The sequence below is a fragment of the Argiope bruennichi genome, chromosome 8, assembly GCF_947563725.1.
Source record: "Argiope bruennichi chromosome 8, qqArgBrue1.1, whole genome shotgun sequence".
Taxonomy (NCBI): Eukaryota; Metazoa; Arthropoda; class Arachnida; order Araneae; family Araneidae; genus Argiope; species Argiope bruennichi.
The window spans coordinates 7,962,342-7,982,496 of record NC_079158.1 but is presented as its reverse complement, the minus strand read 5'-3'; the positions used below and the strand labels follow the sequence as shown (position 1 = coordinate 7,982,496).

The following is a 20,155-nucleotide window of genomic DNA, read 5'->3' as shown; positions in this document are numbered from 1 at the left end:
ACACACACATTGAGCTTTATTATAAGTATAGATTATATATGAAAATTATATGATTTTTCATTAGTTTCATGGCACATATTTTTTCAAACACCAGATTTACAATACACAACAGAAAGTCATAACTAAAATATATTCCATTTGCGTTCTGATGACACTTGATACCTATACCGGGCTATGCTTCGACTGCAAGAATGGCGCATTCCTAAGCTCCAAAATTGTTGTGTTTCAAAGCAATAAGTTATTAGAATACACATAATCCAGTGGCGCAATGTATGAGAATATATCCGTAATAGTCGCGTCGTTTCGATTCACTTCGTCCGCTAAACAACTTCCTCAGCCACGCGAAGTAAACAAGTCCTTTGTGTAGTTAGGAGAAGAGACTGCTCAGAAGAAAACGTAATAGAAGTGTTCTATGCGTTGATAAAGGCATTTTATTTCCTTCGAAATCGATACAATTGTTGCTTACCAGAATGTTGCTGTAAGAAAAGAACGGCCGATGTTTCATCCGATGATGGGATTGGTTACAAGTAGCTTTTAAACTAAGACGTTTCTAACTTGTTGTTATCATATAAAGTTCCGGAGGGATTTTGTTCCCTTACAGTGAAAAAGTCCTTTTAAAAATAAATAACAGTATTCTACAAAAAAATTATTGGGACAGACATTTCAGAACAAGCCTCACTTGACTTCGTCAAAAAAGATGTTAAATTTTGAAGAAGAGAATGCGTAGAAATATTTTCCATGCATGCTATATGAGATGAAATCGAAATAGAGCACATTTCTAATCCAAAAATAAGAAAAGAATTGTAGAAGCTTTGGTGCCATCTAAGTATTTTAACTTCTAACTTTAATGTAATTAACCTTTCATGTCTTAATTGTTAATGTCCTTTTAATTTTGTTTGCTCTAAACAAATGAAATGTTTTTCTTCAAACGTTACTTCTTTTCTTAATCAGTCCCCTAGACACTGATCCAAATGGGATTGAATGGGCATTTTGTCCCACCCAGTCCCACATCCATGTGACTTAAACCAACAGGAATAAAATATGTATTTGGAATCACAGTTCAGCATCAAAACGAAAAGATGAATCTTTTTTTAATTTTACAGCAGTTACTTTTCAACAGCGAAATAATTTCATCTATTCATTATCTTTTTAAAAATTCTTATTGGCAATAAGATTAGTAACACAACATTTGACACGGATTTCAAAACAGGATCATTTAGTCTAAGTTCAAGAATCTATGCTAAGGCCGTGAGCAATTTATTTCTGTTGAATAGAACAAAACATGATTTTACGCGATTGTTTATTCTAACTGGGTCGAATAAATATTTTTTTATGCAAAATTTTTACTTACATAATTATTCAAAAGTGCAGCATCGATTAACATCTATTCTCAATCATTTTTGATTTTCATGGGAGAAAAGCCATAAAAGGAAGACATACGTTTTAGATAAACTGATTTTCTTTTTGTTGTTCCAGATTTTGACAATTCATATATAAAACGGGTAATAACAATTATTATGGTAATAGGATAACGAAAAATAAATCTACCGAAACTAAAAAAAAAAAAATAATAATGCCCAAAAATGCAAGCAATTTTTATTCCAAATAACAAAGAGTGAAAGAGTTTCTTTGTCACCCCCCTTGAATCAAAATTATATAAAATCCTTGGAAATGCTCCACCAAAACAATTTCTCGTATGCTAATAAAAATGTTGTCCTCCAACCCCTCAAAAAATTTCGAGTCCTAGATCAGACAGAGACCGTCTTGCAAGACATTGACATACAATAGGTATGAAAAATTAATATCTGACGTGAATTTAGCATTTTCGCTGAATCTATCATGTGATTCTTTTTTTTGGGGGGGGGACGATTAATTCCTGGCATGCGGTAAATAGTAACCGTAAATCGAATTTGTGTTTTATACGCGCTTTCCACAATCAATTGAAACAAAAGTTTGGCTCAGAACTACGATTATTGTTAAAAAAAATCATATACCAAATCTGATATATTTCATTAAATTTTTGAAATATCGCGTTTACATACTACTGAAAGTGAAGACGTTCAACCCATTGATGGCTACAATATAGATGGTAAGTCTGAGTACGAATTTTATCCGTCTAGTTTTCCTCATTTTGTAATCATCGTGTTAATTTATAATCAGCCAGACTGATTTGTTCTTGATAGTTTGCTCAAAATTTACGAATTTGGTGTAATGACCCTATATCAAATTTCACCCGTCTAGTTTAAAGCGTTTCTTTTCTTTTTTTTTATTTTCTTCATCACAGATAAGCATTTTTTTAAAATGTGTTTCTCTAGATCAGAGAGATATAAAACGAAGATTCATCAAAATCTCGAGTTTGAATTTTTTGATGAATACAATACTTCGTATAAAAGAAAATTTTAAAAATTCCATGCTATGAAAGCTACAACAAGAATTCATAAACACCTCATAATGCTCACATAGAAATTATAATGCTGCAGATGTCGCTACTCTGCTCATAAGTTTTCAGGTTGGTTGCATCACTCTGTTCAAGACCATCGGCTGCGACAGAAAGAGCCCATAGAAACTTTCACTTCTGATTGCCACAGCGAAGCTTGGACTTCATTCTTTGTTCGTAATATATATAATATTTTGATTTCATCTGGTAGATTGCTTAATACGTAGGAGATGATCCAAGCGAATCATTAACAAAGAGCTTTTGAGAGATTAAATCAACGCATTTATTCAGATTCGCTACTGTTTTCAAGAAGACATATCCACAGTGCCATATTTTACTGTAACTCATACAGTATGATAATAAAAAAATACATTGTAAGATTCACTTAATCTCCCGATATGTAAATTATAGTGTATTTAAAGCATATTTAGAACAAACTCGATGCACTCATTCCATTTCCATTCATATTTTTGGGGATTAGAGACGATTCTTGAAAATGAAGACTTTTTTTTTCATAATGTTTTCACAAGATTTCTTGTTATGTCGCATTCATATATATTTCAATCAGTTCCTTTAGTTTTATTCAATATCTATATTATCCGTGTTTCGATCCATTCAAATATATTCTTTTCAACGATTAAACTTCACAAATAATAGAGAAAATTAACAATTATCATGAAACAAAGTCATAAGAATTGTTTAAGCTGAGGATTAATAAAGAAAACAGAAAAATCAATACAAAAAATGACATGTAATGTCAATTCAATGAATTTCGCTCATCCGAGGAATCAGATTTATTATCTGCGGAATAAAATATATCGTGGAAATTAACTATTAACCGTCAATTAACTGTCAAAATCTAGGAACTTCCGACGTTACTTAATATTACATCTTGACAGTTGAAATTTAAGAATGTTGAAAGAAAAACAAAACTTTCCCTACATTGTCATTTAAATATATTTACTTACTGACAAAAACTTTTAAACCATTTTCTGATTTTTTTCAGTATTTGAAGTTCTTATCAGCTTGCACATTTCAAACTACTCCAAATCATTTTTTCAGAACTGAACATGCATTTTTTCTTTCCTTTTTTAAAAAAATGTAGTTTCTTAGCATTATTCTTGAAGTATAAGAAATTCTGTAAATAGAAAACGTTCTCCCAAGAAATATTGACGTTTACGCCGATTTAAGTAAAAGCAAGAAAGAAAACATTGATTCCTTTCTAAATCATTTTAGTTCTGTTACTAAAAGAGGAAGATTAAGCTTTCCAGCAAAAGTTTTTATTCATTAAAAAGAAAACTTTCCGAAAGAATTGAACTTTAAAGTGAAGAAATGAACTTTATCAATTTTAATTTCAAAATAACTGCTATGATTTTGAAGAAAATTTTTCTATTCAAAAGTTTTTAAGCAGCAGGAAATGTTCTCAAGTAAAGAATAAATGGATTATTTCTTATTGTAAAATGCTTGTTAAATAGGAGCAAAGTATTCAGTTCAAATTATGAGAATGTAGTTTTTTTCTTAATTTTATCAGCATTTGTTTATAAAGATCTTTACTTTCACAAAGTTTATAAAATGTAAGAATATATATTTTTTTACATTAAAAGTTAATTCGGAAAGAGAATATCAGAATTAATCCTTACCCATATGCATAGAGCTAACAAATGTATATATGTAACAAGCGCATGTTTGTTTTAAAGTAATTATAGTTGCTTTAAAAATATTTAGAGATTTTTTATTAAAGTACTCCTATAATCATCCCCTTTTCCTTATTAAGAAATAAAAAGTATCCAACATATGAATTATTATTAGCAATAAAGAGGAAACTTAATCTCTTATCTTTGAAAATGGAGGCAGCTGCTACATTAGAAAACTGAATCCGTTTAAAATATACTTCTCTAATGGTAACTTCTTAAGGGATCAAGCAAGGAAATCGGGATTTATATAATTGATTTTATAGGATAGTTCGTTTAGTTTTTGAAATCGCATTAAACCGAGAAAATCAACGAATATATCTACTTCATTTTATACAATTCCCAAGATTTTACTTTAAACTTATCACTGCCGTCTCTGTCTTCTTAAGCATTACCCATTCTGGTATTTGCCATGAGATATGTAGATTATTTTACTGAATATAGATCTTAAACACAATCTGCAATTTACAACAAAAATAAAATGAAATAATAATACAAGCCATGGAAAGGAAAGATTGTTGTTGTTGTTTTTTCATGGGATGAAAAACGATATAATGCAAATGATTATCATCAAAATACATGCTCGTAACTATAAGCAATAATATGAAAAAGTGGGAGGTTTCTTTTCCTATCATTTGGTCGTACACGAACTTGTGCAAATTTAAGAAGTGAAAATTTAAATATATGAATGTTTATAAAGATCTGCATTAGAAAGAAAATTAAAATAGGTTTGAGATTAATTGTTTTATCAAAAACTTTAATCAAACAATTAATGTCAAAAAGCAACAACGCTTCAATATGAATCAGCTTTGTTTTATTACAGCCTACACTGCATTTTTGCAATTAGACTGCAATCTGGGAGTTTCTTTAACATTTCCGCTTTCCTCCCTTTGAATGCTCCATTGCATTTGGTTGTTGAGCAGCGGCACCAGTAATGGAAAGGAGGGAACGCGGAAAAGGAAAAGCAATGGTAACGGAAGCTCTTATGTTGAATACTACGCCCATATGAGGGGTATTTCAAGTGCTAAATGGTATAGGCAGGAGCATTACTGGCAGGGGGTTGCATTGAGTAACGGATGCAACATAAAGAAGAAAAATGGAGAATTGTCGGAAGGTTCAATGACATTATCCAAACAATGAAAAAGATTGCTTTCCTAAAGGCAACTTTACTGAAAGATGATTTATGGATTCAACAATAAAAAACGAAAATTATAAGGATTTTACAAAATTGTTTAAACAGAAAATTTTAGAAATGAACTTCTCCATACCTCAGATTACAATTCCCTAAACTTATAGTAGCATGAAAGTCACTTTCCCACTCTGCCAACAGATGGAAATATGCTACGAAAAAGGCATATATTGCGAAAAGCTAAAAAGGTTTAGGATGAGATGTTTCTTTGTGATAATTGCCAATTACTACAACTTTTTTTGCAGATGCAATGTCTGATTTTTTTTCTTCTCATAGTGAGAATATACATATAATAAAATTTGATACACAGAATCTTGTGCTGGGATATTAATCGAGAAATTATGTTAAAATGCTCATCAATTGGAGCAGAGCTCCATAAGGAAGCAAATGGGACAAGGAATTTACTGAAGGTCAACAAAATTTTATCTAAAGAACGTGAGTTCATTCATTCTATTGCTTCAGAAATGCAAACACATAAAATGCATTCTTATTGTTTGGTTGAATTATTCCGTTTGTTAATTCTTTTATGGCCACACACAACACTTGAATGTAATAGTCGGTACAATTGTTAGTGTCCATTCACACAATATGTGTGTGATGAACATGTTGAATTATTTCGGGAATTTATATAAAGGGTTTTTTTTATATTTAACCCTTTAAAGGGCCATTTTTTTTAGTCATATTATGTTAAAATATTTTTAGGCTTAAAACTAAAGGGATTCATTTAGCTTATTAGATAAATTTAATTTGATTAATTAATTAATTTGGTTAATTAATAAATAAGTAACAAATCAAGACACGTCATTTTGTGTGAGATAAAGAACTGAATCATCTAAGTTTCTGTCTTTCTAAAAAAAGTTGTCAGAACTGAGGCCAACCTACATCATTTCATACAAAGATTGATAAATTTGGTGGGAAGCATACTTCCCACGGCTCTAGAAAGGTTTAATTCTTCAAAACTATCTTCAGTCACTGGCGAAGTTTGATTCCGTAGATGTGCGGCCCATCCTTGATGATCATGGGGAATGATGTGGCAGCATACAGAATCACATTAATCACTAAATGACTTCGACAATGTAAAATACATAAAAAAACAAGTGGCATTGAATGTTAATTCAGGTATCACTATTCTAAATTCGGGAAGGCATTTATGATTAAAAGAAAATTTGATAACACACCTCTCATGACTTTAGAAGACGAAAAAGATGCACACGTATCAAAATCACCTTTTGCTTTTTATCTTAGAACTACATATTTTTCGCATATCAAAAAGTTGATAGCTTTCAGTCTTTGATGAATTTCTAAAGTACTTAAAATCGGCAAATAAGGATTAAACTATAATACATCGAAGATTGGAATATTCTTTTACTAGGAATAATTCACCTATTTTATTCTGCACACTGTTTTGGAACTTTCCTACGCCGTTCCTTTTTTAAATACTGAAATGCATAGTGGCAAGATTGAACTTTGTGCGACTGCAAGCGTTTCTTCTCTTCAACCTTCTAAATATCATTGCAAGAAATATACAGATGCTTAAATTCTAACCAAAAGCAAGCATTTTAATCACATGATAGCTAATTCTAAATAACTGCAATTTTTTTAATAGCAGGAAATAAATACTTTGCAATATCTCTAGAAACTATTGCGTGGATTTAACTATCTCAATTCAAAGTGATAATGAATATTTTCCTCAGATGCTTGAATATTTTCCTAAATGAAGACAAACAGTAAGAAAGAGTGACCCCACGTTTTCTTCTGATATAAATAAATAATATCATAATTGAAAAAATAAATGACCTGCTAATTCGAAAATCAAATTATTATAAATTAAATAATTAGAAGATCGAACAATCTAGAAAGAAATTGGAACCAATTTAGAATATCTTTAGAGTGTATACACGAAGATGTGGAAGACAGATCGAAGGAGGAGTAAGTGTTGCATATCTTTAATGCAATGCATCTTGATTTCGAGTTGTTTTCTGATCATAGAAAAAAAAATATTTATTGCTCTTATCATAAAAATGAAAACACGAGATTTTGAATATTACTCGAAAGTACAATCCAACTCTCAGAGCCTAAAATTTCCATAACGATTAACGTGCAGATTTCATTGACAATGACGTGTCACAAATAAAAATTTACATGCATAAAAGATAAGTGAATATGTGCTTTCATTTATAAAGAAGATTTGTCCTCTATCGCCATTGAGCTCTGGAAATACAGATAATCGGTTCTAGCAAAATTGAGGGAGAATATTTGCTGATTGCATAAGATTATGTTTCATTTTAAAGTTATAACCACAAAAAATATGTTATCAACCATGCCCTACAGTAGCGTCCGAATGTACTAGATGGCCAGATCGTCGTGACAGCATGATGACAGCAATGTCTTGTTATTTAATGGCCTTCAACAGCGACCATGAAAGATAGTCCCCATCATCAGAAACTCAGCCAACTCAATCACCATCAGGAAAAGCAAGAACCCGTTATCATGCCCATGCTTTTCGTTCGTATGTTTGCGGTACCCTCTGGGAAGGATTAAAATTACAAAAGAAACAAATGGAATCTGACCTTTTGGTGTAGTGACGAGTATGGAAGCAGAGCATGCGCTTGATTTCCAAGCCTTTAATTCACACAAACAAGAGGCCATTTGATTCTGATGGATTTACGGTGTGTAAGATCCACATGCGCAGAGCACCCTTAAAGGGAACAGCCATCAAGACTCTCTCTCCATTCCTGCAGTCAACCTTCGTATGTTGTGGAGCTGACTTTAACTTAACGTTATGCAATTAAAATTTCACACGTTGTAGATGAAACATTCTGGATAAAGATTCCTGCTATCCGAAACATGAAGAAAATCACTTGACATCACTGATTCCAACTCGATCATATTATAAAGAAGTTACCATTCATCAGATAATGAAAAACTCAGTGATGATATTTTAATGAATTCTTTTTTTATTGAACTTTCAAAACCTTTACTTAAAGAGGGAGATCTTGTTTGATGTGACATTTAGTTATTTTAGAATTCAAAACGCTTTCACAATATTGTTTCAATAGAATTTGAAACTAAAATATTACCTGTCACAGCTTAATTCATTTAAAAAAATTCTTTTCTGCGCTTATTTCGTTAAATTACAGAAAGTAGGCTGATGATTTAATAGTGCATAAGCAGAAATACAGAACAATTACGGAAAGTCTTGTCTTATCTTAGAAAACTTATTGCTCCAGGAATATTGTATATTCCAAGATAAACAGAGGAAATAAGAAAAGGATATTTATTAAACTTTCCCTGACTTTTGAACCAAACAAATTTTATATGCCGCCTTTGTTTGTAAAATGAAATTTAAATTGCTCACAAGCAAGCACTAAATACTTAAGTAGGTACACGCAAATATTAATTGCTTACAGTCTTCGTAATTTTTCAATGTAAAATGAAACATTCGATTAAACTTTTAAACTCTATATACCCATTTCAAGTTATCTGTAACATGTAGGGATTGCAATACTGGACCAAAATTTCAATACCGGTATTCGGAATTTTTTAGATCTTAATACCGGGATACCGGTTTTAATACCGGTATTAGAAATTTTAGAAAAAGAAAGAAAACACAGGTGTTTCTTTGTTTTTTTATTTGCCAGTTTTAAGAGAGTGTAAATATCACAAAAAATAATATGTAACTTATAAATTATAACAGTATATAAAGAATCACAAAAAAGTAAAGAAACAACTTATATATTTAAATCACAAAAAAAAAGAAAAAAAGAATGTAAATATCACTATTCAGTCTGTGATACTATAACAAATTTTTGAAATGTGATCTTAAAAAACATAATGCATCGATTGTACGGTCATTAAGCCTGAAAAGTAATTTTATGTAAAAAATTATCAGTTGTGCAAAACGCTCTTTCGGCATCTACGCTAGTTGGCGATACTGTTAGCAGTGCGCGATATACTTTTTCCAAATATTTACCTCTAAATCCCTCATCTTAAATAAATCGATTTCTCGTCGGATGATTTTGGATATAGCTGATTTCTGTATTGTATTTTGGTTCCTTGATTTTTTTTTATTAATCGCTAATTGTAATTTTTGTTCAAGTGACAATTCCTTTTCACTATCGGCATTAGTGTCATCATAATCTTCGATAACTGAACCGAATTCTTCTGAATGTGGATAGGTTTGTGAGTAAAAAATTTTAAGAAAATTTACTATAAACTTAATCAGATGTGAATTGATTATTTTCTTTTCGTCTTTTTCATTTTCCTTTTTAAAATCATTATAATTATGTAAATACCATAAGATATTTTCTATTTCGATATACCTTTCTTCTGTGCAATTTTTCAATGTAATATATAGTTCTTCATATAGTGATGTGTGCTGTTCTTTCATGACGGCAACATGAAATTTATTGTTGCATTAGCTGTTAATAAATTAAAATCTCTCCGACATAATGCCTCTATAGTCAGTTTTATTGGAAGTAGAGATGATAATTCTGAATATTAAGTCAAATTCACTATCTGAAAAATTAATTTACAGGTTTAAGTCGATTATTGCCTTTTGGATTGGATTTCTAAATTTCAAAAATTGTTCCATCATTAGGAGTAAACTGTTCCAATGTGTCTTAGAATCTATTATTAACATGTATTCTGTTTTATTTTCAGTTAGTATATATTTTTATAATATGGCATTTTTTGTAGGGGAACGTTTAAATATCTTAACAATTTTTCGAACTTTATAAATTATAGGAAGCAATTCTTGATGGGTTAATATTTCCTCCTCATTAACAATATCTTCTTCAACAATTACATTTATAATATCTTCATTGTCAATATCACTCTCACTCTTACTCTCTTCAATGTCGGAATTCGAAGTTTCTATATCCACAGTATTTTGGATTCTTCTGTTCTTTATTTTTTTGGTATAATACATCTATTACTCTTAATTGAATTCCATGAGCATAGCACAATTGCTGATTTGCACCAATCAACTTTCAAACTTTTTTCATAACTGTTGCTCCATTAGTTGTTATGGATACAATATCTTCTTTCAGGGATAATCCATGTTTCGCTAATTTAGATTTAAGCAATTAATTAAGCCATTAATTTGCTAAATAATTTCACCCAGTTAGAGAGACATAAAAACAAAAACGTATATTATTTTGCTATGTTGGCTATCCCTGAACATATAGTGGAGACAATTTTAAAAATTCCTAGTAAATACCGAAAAACCGGTATTAAACTTGTGAATACCGGTATTACAAAATTGTACAAATGGCTCAAAATACCGGTATTCGGTATCCCGGTATACCGGTATTGCAATTCCTAGTAACATGGAAAAATAAAGTAACCTGCCCTTTAAGAATGAAGTCTTTCAGCTTCCACAATAGGTAGATTAAGAAACATCACTGTAAAGACATGACAATTCATACGGAAAAAAACAAGATTACTGAAGGCCAGCTGATCAAAATACATGTTTGAAAGTCCGGCTTATTAAAACTGAATGGTATCACTCATTGACACACTATGGATATTCTGTAGAATTTTGAGACACTGAAATCGGTTGCTGTAGTTGTTCTCACCTTTGGGAGTCTGATGCTGAAATTTTATTTAAAATTTTTCTTTGATTTCTTTTACAGTTTCAGGGCTTTAAGTGTTTTATGGTCATAAATTATTTAATGTTTTTAAGTTTTTAGTGTCTTAAGTTATATATTTTGGAATGTATTGGGCGTTTTGGCTATTTTTTACTTTTTTATCATTTTATTTTTCTGATGATAATCAATAGAAACGAAAACAACAATAAAAAAATCTAGTATTACTACCCACTATAACCACAAGATTTGCAAATATATAATAAAGTTGCAGCGATTCCCTTGTGACTGTTTGTTTCTTCTAAAACGTCAAAACAATCAGAATTGCCACAATGCTTACATAATGAAAATGTATTTAGAAGAGTCTTTAATATTCTCAAATCTATGATAATATTTGTGGTTTCCTTATCGCTTGTATAATTAATGTTATCTACTTCTTTCTCGGAAAATAGATCAGCGCACTCCAATTTTCTTTTCGATGCCCCTGCATTCAGTTTTTCACTGTCAGCACATTTCGATGTCAGACTCACAGCAGAAAACTGATTAGGGCGAGATTTTCTTTTACCAAACTGTTTTTTGCTCGGCATCGTTACGTATAACTTAATTCCAGAATAGTTAAAAGCCTTTAACAACAAAATGCAATAAGATTTTTAAAGCAAGATCACCAAATTCGTAACAAATTGATGACAAAATATCACGAATAGCACAGTAAACAAATAAGCACGAAGTGAAAAAAAAAAAAGTTCACACAGCTTGTAAAAATTAAAGTTATTTGGTGAGTTGTTTATATCCTTTCCAGAAATTAAAAAATTATGAAAAATACAAAATAAAAGACAAAAGCGAAAATATGCTTTTCTTTAAATCTATGTCCCTTTAAAAAAGGGGTGTGACACCTTTGTTTACCTTTTAAAATTTTAATTTCAAGACTTACAAAATTACAAAACTATACATATCATATATTGCTGGATTCAGCGAATTATCCTCTATTTTTTAAAGCAAAAATTCAAAAATCGATTTTTTTTTATGGTATAAACCTTCCCAGTTCCCTTAATAGATTAATTTAATCGTATCAACAAATATGATGAATATAATATCAAAAGATAGTGCTATTTTTAACTATACCTGCAAAATAAATATAGAGGATATTGACTGTTTAACTTCGGGAAGTAGCGAATTTAATTGAAGAAATCTCTTAGTTTTTGCTGTGTTAAGGCTACATTCTGAAAATAGAAAGTAGAAGGTGAACGTTAATGACGTCATAAGCTTTCGGAAACTGTGGTTGGAAAGGAAAGGGAAATGAAAAACAATTGACAAAATCTGTAAAATAACTGGACCAAACGTGTCCTCCCCCCCCCTTCCACCATAAAATATGAACAGTGAAGTAGAGCTTTTGAGGTTCCAGGGAAGGGAGCAGACAAAAGAAACTATCAAGCTGAAAATGGAAAGAAGAAAAAAAAAGAAAGAAAAATGGGAGAAATTGGTAAAATGGTTGAGTTTGAGGGAGTCAATCATGTTTCTCTACCCCCTCCCCTGAGTAATATACAGTGAAGTAATGATTTTGCGATTTCCCTCGAGAATGGAGAAGGAAAACACTGATGAGGAATTTAGTAAATTTTCCTATAAATAAACGCTGAGGAAATCGATACATTGAATACACCAGAGGATTGATTTTTCGATTTAAAAATTATTTTAAATATACAATTAAAACGAGTTGTATATACAAAATAAGAAGAAATTCTGCATTATGCAAAAAATATTTATTTCATCAATATCGATAAAAATAACTTTTTTTTTCTGTGACGTGTTTAAAAGAAAAAAAAATGCTACGAAATCTCTTGAAAATGCGAACTTATTTCATGCTATTGATTATTAACACCAGAAAACAATAAGGCATTTTGTAAGCTCATTACTACACGAACGTATTAAAAGTTTAGAAAACTATAAATGAAATATTTGAACTAAGAAAAAATACAGGATATCCTTTCTTATTGTAATTCATTATCTAATTTGAAAACCGTTAGAGTCAGAATCTACATACTATTGGAGAAGTACTCTAAACGAAATAAAGAATTATTTCTTATGTCGTTTGATTCAATGAGCGTGGTTTTAAAAAATCATGAAATCTAAATTTTTATTTAAAGAAAGCTGTAGCAGTTACATATCTCTACTGCCTTACCTTTTAATAAAACAGATCGCTTTACCTTATTAACATCAAGGTATATTTCCCATGATCCTTCTTGGGGATCATTATTAGATTGCATTCTAAGTGGGTGTCGTGTCATTTCATGTTTTGTTTTTGTTTTGTCTTGTGAAAAGTGAAACTTATAAAATAATTAAATAACGTGCCTGAAACTCGCCTATTATTTTCGTCTACCTCTTAATGAAGTTATAAAGAGTCTCGTACTTCTAAAAAGTAATATTTAATAAAGCAATCCAAACACGTTTATTTTTTTAAATAAAATTTTTCTTCCCTTTGCGTCTGAGAACTGGCCAGTTATAGATTGGAATCCCATTATTTTATGTCATTTCGGAGCATTTCAACTGCCGCATCAATAATGCACTATTTCAATTTCATTCATTCACTAATCAAAAAGCATCGCTTTTTCAAGGCGACCTTGAAATAGACTTAAATTCAAGAATTCAAATAAAAAAAAATAATTACCCGTAAGGAAAGAGCGCTTTTATTATTTTTAACTAGAATGTTTTACAGAAATCCATTCATCAGGCATTTATTCATTTTAATTGGAAACATCTTAAATAATATCCTGATAAAGATACCTATAAAATAATTAATTTTCAAATTTTCCGAATGCAGAATATTTTAGAGTTACGTGGGAAAAAAAACGGCAGAAATTTCTTTAAAAACAAGACATTTGATCATTTGGTGATAGGTAATTTTGATAAAAGTTTTTTACCTTAATATAAAAAAGCTGAATTAATCTCTAATTTATACAAAAGAAAGGATGAAATGTAAAACGAACAGAAATTTAATTGTTTGCATATGAAGAAATCAAGAAAATTCTGATAAAGATTTAAACCTGGAAGAAAATCAATTAAATAATTGTATTAATTGCAAATAATATTTTGAATTTGTACTATTTTTTTCCTCTGTAAGTCCTTTAAAGGAAATGAAACATTTTCAAAAATTACTTGCCTTATTTAATCTGCTCATTGTTCCTGACTTCAATTTATTCTCATTATTCTGGTCTCGGGGGAAAAATATCAGTTTGTTTATAATTTCTTTCATTATTATCAGCATCTCGTGATTTTCATTTTAAAGTCTATCACAATTTATTATTTTAATTATTGTAATATATTTTTTTCAAATTGACTAACAGATGAATACAATTTTTAACACTCGAATGGTTGGTTTGAAGCATACCGCTTTCAAAACATTTTGCACACTATCAACCAAAAAAAAATTTTTTTTCCTAAATTGCTCACCGATTTGATTTGGTTGGTAGTAGAACGAATTCTCATTGATTCCATTAAACATTCTTTTTCAAAGAAAATGATGAACGAGGATTTCTAATTTTACAAAAACATCTTTTGTCTATTAATTGAGGAACTAACCATTAATAATGTATGATAGTTCACCAACTGAAAAATGAATTCCATATTTACTACGAAATGTGTGTTAACCCTTTCGATTTTAATGAGACGAATTAGTATCAGTGCGGTATGAAGTTTTATGAAATCTATCCAGAAAGGATTGAAATGTCTTAACAGATTCATTTTGACTAAATGAGTCACAGAGACAGCTGCATGTTGCGCAACGACTCGAAGAGAAGCCAAATAATAATGCATTCCGATTAAATATCATACATGTTTCATCGGACTGCATTATTATTTATATTATATCGGATAATTAAAATGTTTTCAGCATATTAAAAAGAGAGCGTGATCGACGGAGATGCAAATGTCCAAAGCTAGAAAGGGACTCTTGTAATCACCTTTATACTTCTTTTTAACAAGTTTGCTATGAATAAGTAGGTATTCATTAAAATGGCAATGAAGATGCGATGCGATAATAAAGATGCAATAACGCGATGGCTGAAGTTTAATCTGATTGGAAGTTTGCCTTCACAAAGGCTATGATTTTCAAAGAAAACGATTCAAAATTATAAGTTAATATTATCAATATCTGTATGTAAAGGAGAATTAATTAGCAGAATCAATTACTTGCAAATTAATAAAAGTCCATATAACACTACATAATTTTTTTAAATGCTGATTTATAGAAAAAGAATTAATCATGTATAAAATCTAAACATTGTTGAAAATATGCTTAAAATATCTTTTAAAGTTGTTTAAAACTTAATTTATATTTTAAAAATTGATATTATCATTGGAAGGATATTTTTGGGGGGGGGGGATTTTAAAATGTAAAAATCTTTTTTCCATTTTAATATTTCCGGAAGTTATTGCGAAAAAACGCCAATATTTCGCATGATATAATTTATTAAAATTTCAAAAAGACCACGTAGATGCACACATTCAAACGCTCCAAAGTATATATATACACCAAGATTGGTAATTTTAGGTCAAACGGGCTAGCCTATAGAACACCAACACATTCACACACATACACACTTTTATCTTTTCTATAAGCGTAAGGATGAATAAAAATATTACAAATAATGAATTGGAATTCATTTGACACGCATACTTCCAATGTCTAAATAGCCTGGTAAAGTTATAAGAATACTCTACCAATGCACCGTTGAAAAAATACATCCAATCTCATTCTCCTACTGAATCTAATGATTTTGAGCGTACCTTAGATCCCATGCTAAGATCTGTGAACCTTCCGAGTGCCGCATTAATCACTTGATGAACCGAAGGGATGAGATGGACTGTCTTTTTCTGTCTTTTTATAAACCGAAATGCGGAAAATAATATCTTCATAGTCTAGCACTATACATTTTTCAAATTTTAATAAGTTCTTTCCCCAGTCAGATTTTAACTCTTTGACGACCATTTAAGTTTTTTACTAATAAAAACTCACAATTTACGAGACGAAGATTTTTTTATTATTCTGCAGCATACTTCTTTGTATAATGTTGTTTACCGGAATTGTTTCACCAGCATAACTTATTGTTACTGACCTGAGAAATGTTGTTACCCATGTGAAGTAAAAAGGCTATCCATGCATATATCCTGTGAAACTTTGGACTGTGAACAAAGATTCCGCAACACGTTGAAAAAGTAGCTCCATAACCTTTTCTTGAGCACCTTGATAAAGAATAATAATGAAGTGAGATCCATTATAAGTTTTCAACATCATAACTTGTATCCAAATTTCCCAAGTTTATTTCTCATGTACAGCTTACAAAATTTTCATGGACAACAAAATAGCCTAACATTCTTTCATCAATTGTTGTATTTTCTGAAAATATTCCCAAAAAAAATTTCATATGATAAAATGTGGCAACCACTTTAAAAAAGATTGCCTATAAACTTTTCGATGTCGCTTTTATTGACTTCAAAAGAATGATCTTTCTTCTACGCTGCATATCGATTAGTCTCTGTATCTGTATGCGATATATCATTAGCCATCATGTGAAAAAGTTTAACGAGGGTTATTCTTAATATCATATCTGTAATGTGTTGATGATCTTGAGAAGAAAAAAACGTAGTGAAAGCGAAAATTACGGTTCACATTTTTTTCCATTTAGGTGGTCTTGTGTCAAATCTGATTTCTTCACAGATATTTGACAAAACCTCTATAGTTCCAGCAGTATCTCCAATTTCAGTGTCACCACGTTTCAACAATATTACAATTCGTGAAAGAATCGTCTCTTTCTTCTTCGTCATTGAGCGCATTCGGCGAAATAATTATCATTTCATGATCATCCGATCTTCCTCTGCTCTTAAAAATTTCTTGACTATTTTATAACTACAAAAATGGTCATACAAACTCGAAACTACAAAATAAAACAGCAACTGAACTAACGGAAAGAAAGAAAACACAAAAAAAAGCAAGTTTCACAAGCATCTGTGCAATAGCATACACAAAAATATTTGATTGACAAAGGGGACTGATAACAAGGAATATTCGAGAATGCTCCAACATTTTGTTGCTCCCTGTCGCCTAGCTTGAAACGATAAAATGATACATCATTCTCTGAATTCAAGAAATGCGATCTAGAAGTATGGAAAATTTGAAGAAAAGATGGGTATCGGACCTTTGTCCTATTTATAGGATAGCTGGAAAATGCATGTCCAATACCTGTAATATTTATTTTTTTCATGAATATTTTTGATACTTCGAACAATGCTAATGATATACTAAAAAACTATATATGTTTAAGAAATATAATAATTTCACCCTTCTTATTGAATGGGAAAAACTTTGACATTCTCTTAGTAGTGAATTTAAAGCAACTTTTTTTAATTAATTATTTTTAAATTCCATCTCTTCCACTAATTTATTAAATTCAGTCTATTTATAATAACAAAAGAAATTTTTACGCATATTTTTATTTTTTTTTATTTTATTCACATTTAATTAAACTCTCCTATAAATAGGACAGCGGTCCGATATGGGTTAACACACTAAAAAAATCACACAATAATGCTATCTGCAATACACTTGTTTATTTATACCCAAGAGTCTATGCATGAAAAAATCCCCGGACCCATGGACAAGTTGCACTTATGAACGCAAACTGGACAAAACTAACGCGCAGAGTATTTCATATGACTTCAGCGGAGACAGTTGAGATATATCTATACCTATCTATTCATTCAAATATTCGAAAGAATAATATATATTTCATACACCAATATATACAAAAACACTTGTATATGATCGTTATAAATAATAATATAATCTAATATATTAATGTACATGCAATATGCTTTTATATTTACAACGTAAAATACTTTCAGACACTGCGAAAATGAAATTGTTTATGGCATATGATATTTAAACCTTTTAACATTTCAAAAATGTTATAGATTTACTAATGACAAAAAGTTTTACAAACAATAAAAACTCTCTAAATTTGGAATGAAAATTAGAACTGCAATCAGAAATATTATTTTCAGGTGAGGTCAGAGCTATCATTTTTCTTATACTTTAAAATCATAATGATACATAATAGCTATAGAATTTTAGCCATAAAAGTTTAATGAATCCGCCAACTAAAAAAATTAAAATGCTTTAGCTAAATATTGGTTTAAAAAGTCTTTGAGTAGAATAATTAATTTTTTTCACTACATACATTTCCTGAATATATGTAAAATATTATTAACAAATAAAATAACAAGCAAAACCTTAACCAAAAATTTACCAGTACCTTTTCAACCAGTATAAAAAAATATCGGCGTTTCAGCAAAGAAATCTGAATTGCAATTTCAAAAGAACAAAAATATCGTGGAAAAGAGTTACAGAAAATGAATCTAGCGTATTGTAAATTCAGATGGCAAAATAAATGGAATTATACCAACCCCTGCTTGAAGCGATTGCTATTAAATAGAGATCAGAAATCTAATAAATAAACACTGGAGTCTTGAGATGCACTTAAGCTGTATTCAAATGGCGAGAACGTCACTTCATCCGGCACAATTTCTCCGAATAACTAAATCATGAGAATGCTTAACTCACAACGACAGATTTGGAATAAGCCCGGCCCTCCTACATACAATCCAAAGCTAAGATAAGCTTTTTTTAGAGATTCAATTAAACATTTTTGAAAACTTACATTCATTTTTAAGCTTTCATCAAAAAAGAATTTTCTATTTATTGAAAATAATTGCTGAGACTTCCATTCCAACAAATTTCCATTGAAAAAATACTGTAAGATATTTTTTGTAAACTGTAAGATAAAAATTTGAAATAATTCAATTTTAAGAAATAAAGAGCTGATTAATAATCTGTGAAGTCACTGAAGTAATGAAATATTTCAGTCACTGAAAATTTCTTCCATTGCTTCAAATTTTGTCTGAGATATGTTTTACAAAATATTGAAATTCCATTGGAGGTTATTTGGAAACTTATTCTAAAATAAACTTGTGGAATTAAAATGTTTTATTTCATGTGAATAATATGTTTTATTAAAAGTTTGGGCAAAATAATTTATAGTATTCATGGAATTTTAGGACTGCTTAAATTTAAAATATTTCTAAAATGAAAATAAACATTTAATCTTGAACTTGCTCAAAATAAAAGCACAAAATTAAAAATGCATTATGCCGATCAGTTTTCTACATTGTACTTGATACAACGATTTTTTTTATTTTATTTCGCAAAAGACAATTATGATGAAAGACGTTATAAAAATAAGATAAATATAATTAATCAAGAAATATTTTTTTTAACTAATAGTATACATATTTAAAAGATGATTCGCTCGACAATTTTTCCTATAACATTAAATGGCTAGACAAAATATAAATATAATTTAACTGTTGATTTACAAATAATATTATGAACAAATAACGTTATCAATAAAGCAGAAACTATTTATTAATTATTTCGCTGAAATAATTTTTCGGTAATTCGGTCAAATATTTTTAATGGAAAATACCTGAATTGAAAAAAAAAAAATTGAAACCTTTTACATCCACGTCATAGCAAAATACTATTACACTAGAAGCAAACTTCTTACCTTTTTGCAGAGATGAAAGAAACAATTCGTCCTCCTTCAGAGACCTTTTGAAAATGATTCCTGCGTGTAGCGTGTTCAGGTGTCTCCCACCCCTGGCAAACTAAGTGCGCAGGAATTTTCTGTGGACCTTTCGACCAAGTTCCGTTGTTCAACTGTTTTCAAGCTGCCGAAGCTGCGAAGAATTTTGCAGGAACTGCGCCTGCGCTCTTTGTCCGGGAGCAGATGAAATCCAGCATTCTTCCCCGAGCCTTCTCGCCTGCTCGCGAATGTTTCCCTTTCACAAATGCAGTGCCCTGTGAACTTGCAATATTGCATTTGTAATTCAGCCTTCATCCAGATTATTGTTGCATTTGCGTTTGATTCTTCCCTCTTTGATTGTTCTGCTAACATGCTTCAGATACTCACAAGTTTGGTTTCGGACAACCATTGCATAATAATCTAGAAAAACGAACACATTGCAATAACATTTCAAATACATTATGCTTATTCTTTGGAGACAAAAAAATAACGAGAAATAAAATTATAATAAATTCTTTTTTGTGTGCATTTAACCGAAGAAAAGTGACGCAATACGACAGTAAACAAATCACTGCTCAGAAAAATTAAGAGGACAAAATAAAAGATGTTAAACGGCA

At 30.2% G+C, this 20,155-nt stretch overlaps 1 protein-coding gene across 1 annotated transcript in view; it reads right to left on the bottom strand.

Moving 5' to 3' along the window:
• Positions 1-19,659, bottom strand: part of LOC129981014 (GTP-binding protein Di-Ras2-like) — a 134,171-nt gene extending 114,512 nt beyond the window's left edge. Inside the window, exon 1 of the mRNA XM_056091610.1 lies at positions 19,521-19,659. The gene's annotated coding sequence lies outside the window, so the exon portion shown is untranslated. The remainder of the gene's footprint in view (positions 1-19,520) is intronic.
• Between the last annotated feature and the right edge of the window lie 496 nt (positions 19,660-20,155).